The sequence below is a fragment of the Lissotriton helveticus genome, chromosome 12 (assembly GCF_964261635.1).
Source record: "Lissotriton helveticus chromosome 12, aLisHel1.1, whole genome shotgun sequence".
Lineage (NCBI taxonomy): Eukaryota > Metazoa > Chordata > Amphibia > Caudata > Salamandridae > Lissotriton > Lissotriton helveticus.
The window spans coordinates 585,494,282-585,510,527 of record NC_136073.1 but is presented as its reverse complement, the minus strand read 5'-3'; the positions used below and the strand labels follow the sequence as shown (position 1 = coordinate 585,510,527).

The window sequence follows — 16,246 nt, the reverse complement described above, 5'->3', positions numbered from 1 at the left end:
AGGCCTTACTAAAAGGAGGTCTGATCATCTGTGCTAGTACACGTCCCGGGCGTACGCCTTCTCCATATTGCTTTGCGTTGTGATATTTCCCCATAAATAGGATTTCCCGCTCAGCGGTATCTCTGTACTCAGTGATCAGAGTCACCCTTTTTTGCTTAACTTCGGGACAGGGCATGTGTAGCTGCCTGAGGTCCAGGGAGGTCAGGTCACGTTCCAAGCGGGAAAAAGTCCCGCGTAAATCTACAAGCACACCGGCATGTTTGGAAATACAGACACCACGTATGAAGGCCTTAACTCCCTCCCACAACGTACCCGCTGAGTTGACAGAGCCGGTGTCTTTGGTAAAGTATTCCTCAATTGCTTCACGAATCTCATGCTGGAATAAATCGTCATCTAACGCACGGCTAGAGAATCGCCACTGTCTTTCAAAGCCTTCTGGACAGGGGATCTTCAAGTCCATCTTTACAGGTGAGTGGTCTGAATACATCCGAGCAAGCGTCTGTATTGCGTGGCACCAGCCCAACAGACTGGGGAAGGTCAGCCAAAAATCGATCCTTGTCCAGGTGTTGTGACAGCTAGTGTAATGCGTGAAGTCTGTGGTATGAGGGTTGTGTGTCCGACTTACATCTCTTAAAGACAATTGCTTGCGCAATGAGTGGAGAGCCCTGCGTGCTCGCGGCTTAGGATCTGGGGCCCGTGAAGTGCTTTCAAGATCCTGATTTGGGGCAATGTTGAAACCCCCCCCCCCCCATCAGGAAGGACACCTGGCCAAACTTCAGAAGCTGAGAGAGCAGGGAGTAATAGAAATCGGGCACGCCGGTGTTGGGGCCATACACCCATACCATTGCAATTTTATGCCCCATTAATGTGCCTACTACAATTACATATCTTCCCTCTGTATCGCAAACAGTGGAGTGGAGGCTGAACAGGACTCTTTTGTGTATGAGAATGGTGGTGCCCCTAGCATAATTGCTGAAATTCGCAAAGTATCTATGGGTTCCCCAGCTGGCAGTGAAGTGGGTTTGATCCGTTAACGGCAAATTAGTCTCCTGTAGGAAGGCAATGTCCACATTATGGCAGATCAGATAATGCAATATTTGCCGTATTTCGTGTATTGTTGAGACCACGGACCTTCCACGTCATCAGTGTCATATCCGAAGGGCCTGAAATGTGTCCTAAATAGGCCACAATAAGAATGAAACAGGAAATTTAAATAGAAGAAAACGCAGATACATACTGTTCCTGACTGCATTCAAGTATAAACTGACCAAAACAATCCAACCAATAACAAAATCCCCCCCACCACCCCCTCCCAGCCTCTCCATCCCTTCCGTGAGGCAATCCCAACACTATCAAAGATAACCATAGTACCAATTTGAACATCGAGGATATGCAAAAAGCCTGAGAAAGGTACATACGTAATTCCCACAACAGTTCGCAGTATACACCAATAGGGGGTGGCAACGCCCCTACGGCCTATTGGCAACTAGTAATTATGTTTGTAAGGACAAATCCCAATGTAACCAAGCATTTATATAAGGAAAGTTCAAAGAAATGTGTCAACCAGGCCATGATCAGGAGAAAAGTTCCATACTCTCATGAGAGTCTACGTTCTTCACCGGGCCGCTGATTGGTCTGTTTATGTGTGCGACCAAACTCTTGCACCTCGGTCAGGTTGTCGAATATTCGGGCCCGCCCATTGAATTCTACACGCAAACGAGCAGGGTACAGCATTCCATATTGCAGGGCTAGATTCCTGAGTGCTGCCATAACTCCGTTGTATTTGCGTCGGGCCTCCTGGACCATGATGATAAAGTCCGGGTTAGCGACAGTGTAGAGCCTTGCCAAACGGTTTCGCCATGTTCACGAGACAGGCGGAGGGCAGTGTCGCTGTCTCTGAAGTTTATGAGTCGGGCGAAGATGGGCCTGGGAGGGCATCCAGGGTTGGGCATGGCTCCCAGTGAGCGATGAGCGCGCTCTACTACAAAGCCCGGAGTGAAGGAGTCTCTACCAAAAAGATGAATCAGAATCGTCTCCACAAAGGTGTCCATGCGGCCAGTGGCCGTGGACTCTGGCACTCCTAGGATTCGGATGTTATTCCAGCGACTGCACACCTCTAAATCCTCATTCTTGATGGCGGCTTTTTTGAGGATACGTTCTATGTGTTCTAGTCGCTTGAGTAACTGTGCTGTCCCATCTTCCAAGGCAGAGGTTCGGAACTCAGTTAACTATAGGGATAGGGTTATGGTTGACGTAAGGAATGCTGTAAGGGAAGGCCTAAGAAAAGGTGTTATGATGCGGGTGGAAATAAGTGTTAGCGTTAGAATGGAGTTAAGGGATCTAGGGTTTGGGCTAGTGTTAGGATAACTGACAGTGTAAGTGATGGGGTGAGGTAGGATGTAAGAAATAAGTATAGAAGAATTGAGGTAAGGGAGGCAGTAAAGGGGTATTGATGGAAGGACAGAGACACTATGATGTATTGGAAATTGTATAAACGTTAGGGTTAAGGAAGGGGACAGGTTAGGTAAGGATACGCCGTTCTCTAATTAACAGATGTGGTGGTACAAATTTAACAATTTTAACTGTAAAGTATAGTATTTTCTATCCCCCTTAAATGTTGACCATACCTTTTTACTTTTCACTTCTACTTTTTTTCAAGAACTTTATTTGCATTCAGTCTGGGGGAAACTAGATGTGTTGTAATGATGTTTTTTTGGGAAGATCTTGAAAACTTGAACACATCGTTATAGATTGGGTACTCTAATTAAATAGCACCACAGCACTAAATAATGGGAGCTGTATCTTGTATCCCTTGTTTCTCTCCTCTCATCCCTCTTTTCCATCTCTCTCATCTTTCTCACACTTATTGGTGCTTTGACGTAACATCATGGTGGCTAGAAGCACTGTACACATAACCAAAATAACGTTCTCCCGCTCTTTTTAAAAAATGATTTGATACACTTAACATTGTGCAATCGGCCATGGTTAAAATGCTTTTTGCTTATAAATGGAGTGCAGGTTGTGTATAAAAATTGACACACAGGCAGCATGTTCCAATCAAACATTGTCCTTTTGGGGATAATACACGTCACCACATAATCAAATGAACACATTGGCAGCGCGCTCCGAACCAAATATTGTCACCACATAATCAAATGGCCACATTGGCAGCGCGCTCCGAACCAAACATTGTCACCACATAATCAAATGGACACACAGGCAGCGCGCTCCGAACCAAACATTGTCACCAAATAATTAAATGTACACATAGGCAGCACACTCCGAACCCAACATTGTCACCACATAATCAAATGGACACACAGGCAGCATGCTCTGGACCAAACATTGTCACCACATAATCAAATGGACACACAGGCAGTGCGCTCAGAACCAAACCTTGTCAACACATAATCAATTGGACACATTAGCAGCGTGCTCCAAACCCAACATTGTCATCACATAATCAAATGGACACACGGGCAGCACGCTCCAAACCCAACATTGTCACCACATAATCAAATGGACACACAGGCAGCGCGCTCCAAACCCAACATTGTCACCACATAATCAAATGGACACACAAGCAGCATGCTCTGGACCAAACATTGTCACCACATAATCAAATGTACACATAGGCAGCGCGCCTCCGAACCAAACATTGTTATTTTGGGGATAGCACACGTGACACATAATCCTGCTCACTTATGACAACCGGTTGCACTTGATCATTCTTCTTGTCAGTACCTACTGAAAAACAATAGTAATAATATATTGTATTATTTAAAAAAAAAAGGTAGTCTGGAATATATACATTTATCATTCGTTTGCATTGAATGATCTGGGTCTTGAAGATCACGCACCCAGTGTGTATATCTGCCTATTTTTCATCTGTAACATTGTCTTCATGAATCTGTCCCTATATTTTTTTCACTTTGTCTCTCTAGCTCTATCTTTCTCTGTCTGTTGCTACATCTTCTTATCACCTCTCTCTATCTGGTTTTCAAAAGTCGTACATGTGAAATTGGTGTTTAAAACTAAAATTCTACTTGCCTTTTGCTAACACAAACCTCTTTGCCAGATGTCACACAGTAACTAGTAACAGCCAGCGTTGTGGTATGGTCCAATTGTCTCATCAGTTTGCACAGCTCTAAGGTTCTGCTTTCAAAGAGTTCTGTGTGCGTTCAACCAACCAGTAGTCTCACCCTCCTGAAAAGAAACGTGTAGTCGTTGTTGTTACGAAGCACATGTGCTACAAAAGGAAGTATTTAATAAACAAGAAATTGACCGATGAAAACCTGTCTTATTCTACAATCTTAAAAATATATCTGGGATGTCATCAAAGATGTCATTGCTGGCACCAAATGCAATCTCATTTGTCTTGAAATTAATATTATTTGTGATGTATTAATATGTTCAAAACCCAGTGTTATTGACTGTATATTTAAGCAATATTATCCTATAGGGACGACAGAGACTGATGGTTATTGACATGTGTAGCAAGAGGCACTCCAAGCTCTGTCGAGTGCAATGAATCCAACCCTCAGTTCAAGGTATCGTCCGGGATGGAGTTAGATGGCCTGAGGTGTAGATGAGGGCGCTGTTCAGTTAGTAAATGGGAGTACCATACCCCTGAAGTACTATTACTTTCCTAAATTAGTTACATGAAAGACAAGCATGTAATTGCTGTGGTGAGCAGGAATAGCCATATTGTGTCCTGGAGCCTTATGGAGATTCGTTTGAAATGCGTTGGAGTTGATAACCATGAGGGTCCAAACAAGAGACCGCTATTGCTGGGATTACCCTAAAGATGGTGGTTAATATTAAGGTGGTTACGCCTACTACTACTTCTGGGATTTGATATATGGTTTCTTAGAGAAAACAGTTTCCACTTAAGCTTGTTTCAGAAAATTATCGATAGTCTTCCCAAAAATTAAAACAGGGGCACATTTATTCACACAATTCCCATTTCTTCAACTTCCATTTCAGAAATAAATAGCAAAAAATTCGATTTTATTCTGCTGATTTTAGGTGTGGCGTTAGCCAGGACCTTTTGATTTTACTACAATATGTATAACTAGCTTACCCGTCGCGCGTTGCTGCGATCTCCGAAGAAATGAAATTCAAGGAAACTCTTTATGATAACATTCAATTTATATTGTGTCATTTTTATTGAAACGTATTCATTTTAATATGGAAAACATTTCAAAGTGTCGTTTTAATTCTATTTATTTATTCGAGTGCTTGTGGATACACGATTTTTTCTTTTTCTGTCTGGAGCGTACATCAGTATTCCAAAGATTATGAGGGCCCTGGGGGGGCAATATCTAAAAAACATTTATGCCAGAAACCTTCGCGGGAGTGTACTCAACAACTTCCTAAAGTTTCCTGCGATCGGATGAATGCTGTTTTAATTCTATTTTTTTATTAGAGTGCTTGTGGATACACGATTTTTTGTTTTTCCGTCTTGTGCGTACATCAGTATTCGAAAGATTATGAGGGCCCTGGGGGGACGATATTTAAAAAAATGTTATGCCAGAAACCTTCGCGGGAGAGTACTCAGCAAGTTTCATGGCGATCGGATGAATGGTGTTTTAATTCTTTTTATTTTTTCGAGTGCTTGTGAATACACGATTTTTTGTTTTTCCGTCTGGTGCGTACATCAGTATTCGAAAGATTATGAGGGCCCTGGGGGGCCGATATTTAAAACAATTTTATGCCAGAAACCTTCGCGGGAGTGTACACAACAACTTCCCAAAGTTTCATGGCGATTGGATGAATGGTGTTGTAATGCATAAAGGACAAACAGACAGACAGACAGACATTAATTTGTTTTTATATATATAGATATGCATCCTATAGGGGTTTTGAGCCACTCGTCGTCATCCATTGGTCCGTTGTTGTGTCATTCACATCTTGCTGCCGCCCTCTACAGAATACAGAGTGGGGAAGTGGGTTACCTACTTAAACCACTGGTTAATTTCACTTTGAGTGACTGTGTTTTGGTCTCTCACAAGGAGCACATGCGCACACAAGCTAGATCCCGTCATTGCTGGTTTTTTGTTTTTACTTTATACTAAAGGCTCCCAGCTTTTACTGATTGTTGCAGAAAAATACAAGCCAAAAGATATATATTTCCAGTCTGTAGTTACTTTAAAAAATATGGAAAATCAAGATTCTTTTGAGCGATATACTATGTTATCTTTGCTGAATACGAGGCCAACAGCTGAGTAAAAAGATAGCATGTGCAGTTAAATAAAACAAATTACAAAAAGAGAATGAGATATTCTTAAATAACAGCATATGTCAACATATATTTGAAATATAATGCTAATATTTACCGGTGGGTGTACTTTTTGTTTTATTGGGCAGCTTGATTTGTTAAAATGCAGCAGGCAAAGTATGAAGGCAAGTTTATCAGGTATATAAATATGGAGAAATATGATTTTATGTGTTATTTATTCACATAACGTATACAAGTGTTGAATAATACAGATAAAACAACCCAAATAATAATTATAGATAAATAAAACAGAAATGTTTAAAAAATAAATACCATAAAACCCGGAAGTCCCAATTATAAATCCTTTAGTGTTTGTTGCCTTTGTGCTTAGAGCCTATTGTGATAGCAGGACACTTGTGACGCACAATCCATCTTTATCAGACTAAATGTATTGCCTATGCTGTTGTAAATTCCTTTTGGAGAGTTTTGCTTTTCTGACTGCTGCTTTTTCACAGCATTCCTGATTGTGTCCATTTGTAACTGTTCTGTATTTCTTTCTTTCATACTTTTTTTCTTTCATTCTATCTTTCTTTCTTGCCCATATTCTTACTTTCTTTTTTCTTCATTTCACTATTTCACTATTTCTTTCTTTCCTTCTTGCCTATATTCTTTGTTTCTTTGTTTTTTTGTTTCTTGAAAGCAATAGGTTTGCAGCCAGTGCCAGACTGATTGACCTTTTTAGGCCTGTGTTAGCCAAGACCTTTTGATTTTACTAAAAATATCAGTATAACATAGTTATTTATAGAGTTTTCAACGAGACTTCATCCATTAGTCTGTGATTGGTGTTATTCACATTTTTCTTCAACCCACTCCAGCATGCGTTCAGGGCAATGTATCAGCCCATTTCAGCTGTTGGCTGACTTCACTATGAGTTACAGTATGGCACCTTTTCACTAGGAACATATCTGCACACAAAGTAGTTAATTCAGGGCTAGGGTGTACTATATTAATGTGTGGCTTTTTTAGACCAATTAACTTTTTTGCATGTAGCAAATTTTAGATTGATGAGGTCCTGGCATATTCCCAAACTATAAAGTGTAGCAAAAACCATGACAAAACAAAAAGTCCCAGATGCTAGATTTATTGACTTTGCCAATGCTTGCTTATTAAGGCATATCTGAATCCTTGTTTTTCTAATATGAGAGTGAAAGCATGTGTTTAGGAATTTAAAAATAATGTGAGATTTCTCCACCTGTCTCCACATTCTCTTACCACAACAGCCATATACTACTGCTTTGTGCATTGCTGCTTTTATTATCTGAAAACACCAATATTTTTGAAAACAAATGGATTTTTAGCCTCCATTTTAATCCACTTTGCATGTCTCTTTCTCTTTTTCAGTTTCTACTTCCATCCTTGAAACTCTGTTCATGAAAGTGCTCTTGCCAAGATTCATTATTTGTGAGTAATAACTGATATTATCTACATTAAAAGGATTTTAACATAAATATTTTGTTCCTCTCTACATGTCTTTATGTATACTGATAAATAAGGAGGGAGTCTTCCTTTTTTTGTCACTGCAAAGTATTTCTGTGAGCCACTTAAAACAACAAGCATTGAAAAAGCCATTGGATTGAAGTTTGTACTGTGTCCTGTTGTCTTTCCCAATGATAGTTTGTCTACTTGAGAACAAGCAAGATAAATACTTCTGAAAAATGTATGTGACTGACAATAATTTTTGCTTACTTTTCTTTTGCATCCATTTTTCAGAAACGTTTGTCATCCATCACTCCCCAGTGATATCTAGCCACTGACAGACAGTAATATAACCCCTTGTGCATTCCAATAGAGGTGGAAAGATATGGTGAAACAAGCAGTAAAACAACTGTGGCACCAAAATACTCCTGTGGCCTAGTTCGAGATGTGATGGACTAATAGCAAGTCAAGTACGTAAGCTTCCTAGGCAAAAACAGCCAAACGTGGGAAAGCTTGGAGCGGGCAAAGTCTGAAGTTCATACTTGTGAAGGGCTCGATGTTTATTAGATCCCGCTCAGCGTTGGTTTTGATGAAGCCCTCTAAGTTCGGACTTGGAAACTTTCCTGGAAGGCAGATTTCCCTCAGTGGTGCAAACCAGCAAAGTGTAGCTGGCAGTCCAACATCAACAAATGCAGCTTCAATGATGGTCCCGGTCTCTGACGGTTCTCCAGGCAGAAAGTTGCCAAAACGTTTTAATGTCCCATTTTTGACAGTTTGAGGCCAAGAGAAATACACCCTAATACCAGCCAAAGATCCGGGCCCTGGGGGCCAAGACTAGGGGGTTATGACTTACTCCAACAGAAACAGACAGCAGGGTCCAGCGCCCATCCAGTTGGAATGGGTCAACTGAGTAGTTGTGGGGCGAGTTGCCACTGGAAGCATGTTGTGTCCCTGTTGCTCAAATAGTAGATCTGCCAAATGACCCTTGAAGTCACTTCTGGGCTCCAAGGTTCAAGACAAGCAGGTCCAGTCTTCTTTCAGCTTTCAGACAGATTAGCAGTCCTTCTGATCTTCACAGGTCCAGGAATTTTCAGAGGAGAAGTCTGGGGCTATATCTTTTTTAACCAGTTGCAACCTGTGGGTCGAGAGGAAGCCTTTGTCCACTCCCTAAAACCAGATCCGGTAAGATCCTCTACCCTACTGGGTTTGGTGCTAGGCTAACTAGAGGGGCAAATGGGAGGCAGGTGAAGGTGCGTGCTTCATCTGCCTGTGACAAGGTAGGAATCCTTTAAAGCTCAGTAAGAGGCTGGGCACAGGCCCCCAGGCCATCCTGTCAAGAGAGGAGTACCCCTCCTCACACCTACAGACCTTTGACAACTGAGAGCAATACATAACCACAGAGGAGCCATCGGGGGTCAAGGGAGAGTTGGATCCTGGCAGGAAACACATTTTGTTTTAGGCACGAAAAGGGCAACTTTCTAGAATTGGACTAGACCATTAAGTTGGATTGTAAGTTACTATTAATTAGCGCTTCAACCGTTTTCTAACTAATCCCTAAATGGAATTTAGCACTTAATAAAGGTAATGTTGTGAACCAGGGTTAAATGATGGTAGATTTACAAACATTACATTTATAAAACATTAAACATATATATCCTACTTTTTGAATACCAGGCACTCTGTTCACTGGGCATTCGCTGCCTACCTTAGGGATGACTTATAGGTATGAAAGAGGAAGATTTAGGCCCGGCAAAAGCCTTGTCAGGTTGAATTGGCAGGTTAAAATTGTGCACCCAGGCTGCAATTGCATGCCTGGAGACATGTTTTGCAGTGCCACTTTATTGGGTGGCACAATGAGTGCTGTGGCCTATTGGTAGCAGTACGTTTACAGGACCTGGGGGTACATGTGGTACCATAAACTAGGGACTTATTAGTAGATTAAATATGTAAATTTGGGGTATGCCAATTGTAACATGTAGTAGTAAAATACATCTTTATTTGGTTAACATTTAACCACAAAAGATGCACAAACGCCATAAAACATTAAAAACATATAATACAAATACATGTTTACATTAAAATAGGAGATAATACATACAATAAAACATCCAGTGATATTGACTGCTCATCTGAATCATTGTATATGACAAAAATCATTAGTGAATCAAGGGCATAACCCATAAAGATTTTAAGGTTTCACTTGACAATTGTATAATTCCCCATTCAAGTTAACAATCATTATTACAAGCCAAACATCATGAGTAAATGCAAAAAGCCCCAAAAGGGCAGGACTACCCTATTAACCCCAAGCCCTCCCGCAACTTGATTACACTGTTTACAAAATTAGCAACACACACAGAAGTGTGGTTAGCCCTGACCATCACCAGGTGTAACATAGCAGGTCTTGCTTGTAAAAAAAAGTTACATTTTTAAAACGGGTAATAAAAAGCATTTTGTTGGTGGAGAGAAATGGGGACAGAACAAAACAAAGTGCTCAAGAGTTTGTGCAGACAGATTGTCACAGATGCAAGGGCTCAATGTACCCAAAGCAGCTCTTAGGGAAACTAATAAAATGAAACATGTAAAGAGAGGAGAACACAAGCACTTTACTACAGGTTAGTAGGAGCCAAGCGAGTAGGGTACTATGGTCAGCAAAAGTGGTTTAGCAAAAGAATGCGAAAATCTAGGAGAAAACCACTCAAAAGATGGTCTTTTCCAGCAATAAACAGTGATTTTCTGCCTCTGTGGCTTGATTGGCTCTAGGTAGATGACTATAAGCATGCAAGTATGTCCATACACCAAAGCACTAGCCACCCACATGTGCTCTTGAAAAACCAATGCAGTAGTGGTAATAAACACAATTCCAAAAGAAGACATTACACAAACACCTTGCAAGCATTCAACAAGCCATAAAGTTGGCTACTTTCATGCTCACAAAAGCACTACAATCTTGACAATGCACACATAAGCATCCAACAAAAAAGTAATTGGACTGCACTTCTAACATACATGCAAGATGGCACAGATGCGACCAAATATGCAATTATCAATTTCAGGCCCATCAGCTCTGGCAACCGTGAAAACACACACAGACACATACACACACACATTCAAAAATACGAATGTGCAGGTCACTAGATGCCTATTGACCTAGCAGTGGCAAACAATGCCCTTCAGCCTTAAAACCTTAACACTAAAATACTCGCCCTCAGATCACTGAATAAGACATGGCCTTCTAACTGCCATTATGACCAGGACACAATTCCAGTGAAACGCAATCACCAGCTGAATCTGACTCTGGTCTGTTATGGTGACCGCCCACCCCCCAAAGTATGTGGAAAGCTCTGGACTGTCAAAAGTGCTGCAAGGAAGCAATGGGGAGAGGATGTAGCCTTATGGCTAGAGCAGTCGATCTCAAAGCTGGGGAACCGGGTTCGAGTCTCGGCAACAACGCTCAACATCCTGTGATTCTGGACAAATCACTTAATCTCCCCGTGCCTAACAAAAATGAATGTGTCCATCTGTAACAAAACTGGTTCTCATGTAAAGCGCTCTGATACCCGATGCCTCGGGTCTAGTTTGCGTTATATAAAACTCTAAAAAAAATTTAAAAAAGGACATAAGAAATAGGAGAATGTGTGCTAAATAACTACTATCAGTGCACCACACACTCCGGTATCAGCAAGCATTAATGTTATCCCAAATCTCGGTCTGGGCGGAGCTCGCAGTGTTCTGCTATGCTGAATTCCGTGGAGCGCCCCAAAAACTCTGTGAGACTCTGTGGAATTCTGCGTGTGGGCAGAGCTGCTCAACACACCTGTTCGAGCTATGTTTTTGAAGGTTGGCAACATGACGTGCATTCTCGTGCTTGAAATTGTGTGCGAATGGCACCATGGGCAGAAAATCTGCTCGAAGATGCAGCCGCGGTCACTGGCTATCTCTCGTGCTTGCTGTCTTCAGAAAAAAGATGCTGAATGTCGCAGGCTAGCGCCCGGTAAGTCTCGCGAACACTTGCGGGCGTCTGGCAAGTCTTACTGGCACTCACAGGCAGGAAGCAAACCTCGCTGCGCTCACAGGCAGCCAGCAAATCTCACCGGTGCTCCCAAGTGCTTAAAAAAACCTGACTTCGAGTGCGCCAACCAAAAATAAATTTTGCTACGTTGCGGAATGAGAAATTTATCGGGAACTCTGCATTCTCTGTGGAACGTGGAGTTCCCGAATTCTGCAAATTCCGCGAGCGGAGTGGAATTTTATTTATTTATTTTTATTTATTTAATGCGATTTTATTTAAGCGTGAACATTACCCTAAAGTGTCAGAGCGATTTACATAAGAACCAGTTGCGATACATAAGGATTTAGGATTACATGAGTTACATAAAAGATACAAACATAAAAAATGGCAAATGTACAATTTGTAAAGTCAGAAGGATGAAAGACAGCCGTGGTTCTGCTAGGATTAGTTGTTGTGACCTTTTGTTACTCACAGATCTCTGCAGCAATGTTCCTACCCACTGAATTACTATTTCATGGTCATGTTTATCATTGCTATAAAGTAACCACAATGAGACACATAGCACTTTACTCTTGTAAACTAATGAATGTTATATGCTCCCAGCTGCTTATATGCTCAGAATAAAATAATGGTGCTCCCCGCTCTACCGTTATTCCTTGTGACACAATAAAGTCGCTGCTATTCAAATCCTGTCTGTGCGTGTAGCAACTCTACATTAATTGTTTTTTCACCCTTGGAGTCAGCCAAGTGTACATTTCCTCCTGTTGAGATTTATTGCTGATAGCAGCTCTCTTTTCCTGGGATTGGCACTTATACACTGTTCTTTCCTTCCTCCGGCTCAACTGCTCCTGGTCCCTTGGCAGCAATAAAAGTTGTGGACAAGAAAGACCCGCCATAAAGTAGAGCTGTAGGGAGCGCTGCTCGAGGAGTTTGTGCATTACCTGGCCAGGCCGTAGGGACGGAGTGTGCTTGCAGGCCGTCTACTGTCTTGTTTTTGTCTGTCAGATTCCTTCTGACAGTGGTGAGTTTTTGGATACCGAGGTAGTAGCCTCATTACTCCACATTCATTTTGAATTTTTTAGTCGCTGTTTAGGTTGTCTTATTGGTGTGTGACGCTTTGTCATGGTTGAGGTTGTATCACAGGGTCAGCTCAGTGATGCGTGCAGGCCTTGGAACAGCAGCCTTTTCAAAGCAGTCCTCGAAGTGCGAGAAACACCGGGCCCGACGTGTCTGTGGGCGCAGGCCACAGGGCTTAACTTGTAAAAAAATGTTTTTAAATAGCGAAAAGTCCCAAAGTCTTTAAAAGGAGTTCTCCGCTGTCTCTGACGAAAGCCAGAGGTACGGAATACCAAGGATGTCTGCTCTTGATTCTGCCCACTACCACTTTCCTCCAGTACCCAACACTTCATTTCATGTCTCTTCATTTCACTCTCGCAGCTTCTTTTTCATCCCTGTTTTCTCCATTGGTTTCTGTTTACCTCTCTGTCTCTTCCTCAATTGTGTTTTCTTTTTTTCTCTCTCTTCCTCTGGGTCATAGTCTGATGATGAAAAATAGGTCCTAATCCACAAAAATGAGTGGCACTGTAAACAACACAGGCCGAAATTAAGCACTGACCACAGGTTTTTAGCTGTGCTAAAGATAAAGGCAGAAGTTAACCCTTTCCGTGCTGAAGACGGAACCGCTCCGTCATCAGCCGCGGTGGCGCTGTGCTGATGACGGAGCGGTTCCGTCATGGCCCGCCTGACGCGCCTGCGCGGCCCTGATTTCGCGCCTGTGCGGCGTGTTCTAATATGCGGGCGGGGCCATGACGGAACCGCTCCGTCATGAGCACAGCTCAACCGCGGCTGGTGACGGAGCGGTTCTGTCACCAGCATGGGCCCGCCGCGCGGCCCCCACGCCCCCTTAGCGCTGCGGCAGAATAGCCGCCGCAGCGATGAGGTTAAGGGGCCTCCTTTTGATCAAGTATCAGACTGTAGGAGGCCTGGAACCTCACACTTAAATGCAAATGCACAGCAGAGGAAACAAAAGCACACAGCGTGTTATCTCTTCACAAGTACTTAAGGCATGCTTTTTACTTTGCTCAGTCCCTGTATATAAGTGCATGCACTGTAAGAATGTCAGATGGGTTGTCTGTCCCAGTATTTACACAAATAACAATGTAACTAGTACTATTTTATATCTTTTATAGCACTACTCATCCCAATGCAGAGTGTTAGAGCGCTTTACATAACATACGTATTATCCAGTCAAAATAAATACCTTAAGTGTGAAAATCAAGTACAAGATGTGATACATGAGACAGTCATGGTTACATGGTGTAGGAGTCAAAAGCCCTTCATAGCTCACTGTGGTCTACTTGAAGGATACAATTTATGAAGTGCAAGTATCTACATAAAATTAAAATCTGAGATCTGAATGTTACATGATGTGCTTTGCAGGAAACAACTTTTGTTTTCAAACATATTTTATTGCATTTTTAGTTGGTAAATGTTATATCATACACATATCAGGGCACTATTGCATAATTAAGTGGCACATTTATGCTCACAACATTGTAAAAGATGCACCCCATGTGTGTTACGATATCCTGAATAACAAACCCGAAGAAGGTAGCAACACAATAGAGGTTAAACAATCCCCAACCGCCCCGTGCCCAACCCCCCTGCCCCCCAAGAACAGTGGGTGATTGTTTTGTAGGAGACTGCTTAATCTTCTCTACTACTTTGATTAAAATTTGGGACTATAAAAAATACAGATCTCTCCAACAAATGCGTTAACCTCCAGAGTTATTTCACCGTTATTATTATTCCCTCAGATTTTCTGGGCACCTCTGCAGCAGATGCCTTTTAACCCCAAAAAATATTTTAAAATGCAGACTTTGCAAACAATTAAGCAGAACAGATCTACTACGATACGTTTCCTTGTTGCCAATTTCTTTGTTGCAGAGTTTGAATTTTTTTTTATTAATTGAGGCCAGATTTTGTGTCAGGATTGCACCACTTTTCTGGCACAACCCGACTCCAAATCTCATTTATTACATATCAAAATGCACTTACATTTTACTCATTATACACCTGATAAATATATGTGTGAGATCTTAGTATCCAATGTCACTTCTTGGGATGTCACTTTCAGTGATGCCAAGTGGAATGTCATGTGTCATGTGCCGTGATGGCATGCATCATGATGTCACTTGCATACTGCCTAAGTAGGTCAGTCCTCCCACTTCGTTTTATATGACTTGAGCCCTGGCCAGGAGGAATCCGACTGCTAGCTGAATGGCTAGGTCGATACGGCTTAGCCCAACCCAAAATCAGCAGGAAGCGAGGGAAAGGGGAAGGGCAACATGGGAGTTTAATCAAAAGGTCAGTGTTACAAAATGGCCACTACATTCATCTAACTTAAAGCACTGCAACAAGCTCCCATTAGAAGTGAAACAAGTTGCAACAAATTGTTTCAAAGCAGGCTTTATGGCACAGGGAATGAGAGAACTCTGTTGCCTGGGGTTCTGAAACTTCTTGTACCATAGATATCAGGGATGTAACAGTAGATTTAAGTGTTCAATTTGTATACTTAATTATTGCTCAATTATTCCCATGAATAAGGAGCCAATTTTATTTATTTTAGAACTAACTTTGTAAACCGACTTTATAGAATTACTTTATAGAAGCACCAACCCTTCCTGAATTTGGTTTCTGTGACGTTATCAAAAGGCATAAAGTGATTTGTAATGTGGTCTCACTGGACGTTTGGTGTCTATGTGTATAGTTTACACAATAACACTAACAGAAGTGAAAAACATTTGATTTAAATTTGTAAAATCAATAGTTCTTTAAATAAATATTTCATTTTCGTTTAAAAAAGCAAGATTACATAATTAACCCCTTCGAAGCTGATGACGAGCTGGGCTCGTCATGAGGTAGCCTCCTGCTAACGTAACATGCGCTTTTAAATATCTCAGCGTGCGAGCGGAATTCCGCCCGCACGCATGCGGTTAATAGGCTACCAAGTGTTGAGCAATAGCATGCTGTTCAAATGAGCAGAAGTGTTATATTTCACACATTGTAAAAAATACATATGGAAGCTTTTTGCTAAATGCAAATATCTTAATTTTGACTACACTTATTTTAAGCTGAATTTAGATACATATGTATACAGCTTGGTAATTGTTAAGCTTTTGCCGCTGTATGTGAAAGCCACAATATATGTTTTGCATCTGAAAGTCAACTTAGATGAGCTTTACCTCAACACTTTCTTATTTCTTACTTCCCAATGTATTACTTTTAAAGTGTTACTATTCAAAAAAAATAAAGTGTTTAAAAATTTGACTCAAGAAAGGAACTTTGTAAAAAAAGAACATAGAAAAGGGTCAAGAAAACAAAAAAGTCAGCCGTAAAAATAATGTGGTAAGGAAGTAGAAAGTGAGCTACAGTGGTTTACCCCAAACAAATACAAAAAGAAAGAAAACAAAAACTACCAAAAATAAAAACAAAAGCCAGCAAGGGAAACAAGGTGAAAAAAGATAAAAAGGCAAACA

General features: G+C 41.4%; 1 protein-coding gene across 3 annotated transcripts in view; it reads left to right on the top strand.

Annotated features, from left to right (window-relative positions):
- LOC144799014 (death-associated protein kinase 2-like) overlaps window positions 1–16,246 on the top strand; it is a 697,832-nt gene that overhangs the window by 205,294 nt on the left and 476,292 nt on the right. For all 3 annotated transcript variants that reach the window (XM_078670165.1, XM_078670162.1, XM_078670164.1), the window contains exon 3: window positions 7,622–7,681. The gene's annotated coding sequence lies outside the window, so the exon portion shown is untranslated. The remainder of the gene's footprint in view (window positions 1–7,621; window positions 7,682–16,246) is intronic.